We start from the raw sequence: 2604 nt of genomic DNA, 5'->3' as shown, positions 1-2604 counted from the left end.
GTTGTTTATGTTTCCATATGCATTCCTGTATTGTTGATCCAGGTCTGAGAAGAATGCTGCTGGTAATTTAATGGGTATTGCCTTAAATCTGTAAATTGCCTTGGATAGGATGGACATCTTAACAATGTTGATTCTTCCAGTCCATGAGCATGGAATACTTTTCCATTTGCTTGTGTCATCTTTGATTTCTTTGAGCAGTATTTCGTAGTTTTTGTTGTAAAGGTCTTTTACTTCTCTGGTTAGGAAGATACCAAGGTATTTCATTTTTGTGTGTGTGTGGCTATTGTGAAAGGAATTGTGCTTTTCATTTGGGTTTCTGTTTGTTTATTGTTGGTGTATAGGAATGAGATTATGTTTTGCAAATTTATTTTATACCTTGAGACTTTGCCAAAGCCCTTTATCAGTGCAAGGAGGTTTTTGACAGATTCTCTTGGGTTTTCAAAGTACACAATCATGTCGTCTGCAAAGAGGGATAACTTGACTTCCTCTTTTCCTATTTGGATGCCCTTAATTTCCTTCTCTTGTCTAATTGCTCCATCTAGGACTTCCAAACCTATGTTGAGCAGGAGGGATGAGAGTGAGCATCCTTGTCTTGTTCTGGTTTTCAGGGGAAATAATTCTAATTTCTGTCTGTTTAGCAGTATGTTGACTGTGGGTTTCTCATAGATGGCTCTTATTATTTTGAGGTATGCTCATCTATGCCTAGATATTCAAGGGTTTTTATCAAGAAGGGGCACTGGATTTTATCGAAAGATTTTTCCACGTTTAATGAAATAATCATGTGGTTCTTGCTTTTATATCTCATGATATATTTAATTATGTTTATGGTCTTGTGGATGTTGAACCAGCCCTCCATTCCGGAGATGGAGTCTACTTTGTCATAGTGGATGATTTTTGAGATGTGAGATGTATTTTTGGATCCAGTTTGCTTGAATCTTGTTGAGAATTTTGTCATCTATGTTCTTTAAGGATATTGGCCTGTAGTTCTCTTTCCTTGTTAGATCTTTATCTGATTTGTGTATCAATGTGATGTTAGCTTTATATAATGATTTGGGGAGAGTTCTATCTTTCTTGATTGCCTGGCATACTTTCAGTAGGATTGGTAACAGCTCCTCCTTATATGTTTTGTAGAATTCTGCTAGAAAACCATCTGGCACAGGCTTTTGTGTGTGTGGGAGGAGGGTGGGTAGTTTTCTTATGATATAGTCCATTTCCTGGGTTGCTATTGGTCTATTTAGCATCTCTATTTCTTCATGTTTCAGTCTGGGGAGATTGTGTGATGTCAGAAAGTCCTCCATTTCCTTTAGGCTTTCATGTTTGTTTCCATACAAGTGTACATAGTACTCTCTGATAATCTTTTGTATTTCTTCAGGGTCAGTTGTGACCTGACTTTTTCCATTTCTGATTGTATTTATTTGGGCTTTTCTCTCGTTTTCTTGGTCAGTGTAGCTAAGGTTCCATCAATCTTTTTTATCCTTTCAAACAACCAGCTTTTGTTTTCACTGATTTTTTTTTATTATCTTTTTATCTTCTGTGTCCTGAATTTGGGCTTTTATTTTGGTGATCTCGACTCTTCTGCTAAAGTTAGAGTTTTGGTGTCTTGCTTTTCCAACTTCCTTGGGTGACTTGTTAGGCTCTTAACTTGTGATCTTTTCATTATCTTCATGTGTGTTCATAGAGATATGAATCCCCCTCTTAGTACTGATTTCATGGCATCCCAGAGATCTCAGTAAGATGTTTCTTCATTTTCATTTGTTTCCAGGCATCTTTTAATTTCTGTTTTGATTCCTCCCTTGACTCAGGAGTTGTTCAGCATCAGGCTGTTTAGTTTCCATGTCTTTGTGGGTTTGGGGGGAACTTTGTTGGTGTTGATATTTATTTTTATTCCTCTGTAGTCTGAGAAGGTGCATGACAGTATTTCAGTCTTATGAAATTTGTTTATGTTTGCTTTATGGCTGAGAATGTGTTCGATCTTAGAGTACATTCCATGTGGTGATGAGTTGAATATATATTCTGTGGTTGTTGGGTGGAGTGTTCTGTAGGTATTAATTAAGTCCATTTGGTCAAGTGTCACGTTGCGTTTCCAGATCTCCTTGTTGAATTTTTGTCTTAATGATCTGTCTAAGGTTGTTAGTGATATATTTAAGTCCTCGGTGGAATGGAATTTAAAGAGGAAGAGGGCAGTTTGGGGCTTGGGATCAAATCTCAGCCATGCCATTTACTGATGCATTACATGATGCAAATCACTTAACTTATCTGAGCTTCAACTTACTAACCTATAAATACTTGCCTCACTGAGCTGATGATCAATAGATGTAATAGTATTAATGTCTACTTTTCCCAGCTAACCCTAAAGTCCATAAAGTCTAGAAGTATATCTGACATATTGATCATTTATCCTCCCTCAACTTTTGTTCAACACATAATTATCAAGCACCTGATATGTGTTAGGCTCTACACTAGATCCAAACAAGAATACAAGTTCTCATCCTAACATTTATAAAGTCAATGCTCACAAAATTTTGTTCAACAGGAGTAGAAGTAGCTAAGGTAAGTGCCTGACTTGTAAATGGCAGGTGTATTAGCAAGTCATAGAGGGCAAGC

The sequence above is a fragment of the Carlito syrichta genome, unplaced genomic scaffold (genome assembly GCF_000164805.1).
Source record: "Carlito syrichta isolate Samal-C Ts95f unplaced genomic scaffold, Tarsius_syrichta-2.0.1 Scaffold303661, whole genome shotgun sequence".
Lineage (NCBI taxonomy): Eukaryota > Metazoa > Chordata > Mammalia > Primates > Tarsiidae > Carlito > Carlito syrichta.
Note: the sequence above shows the minus strand (reverse complement) of the source record.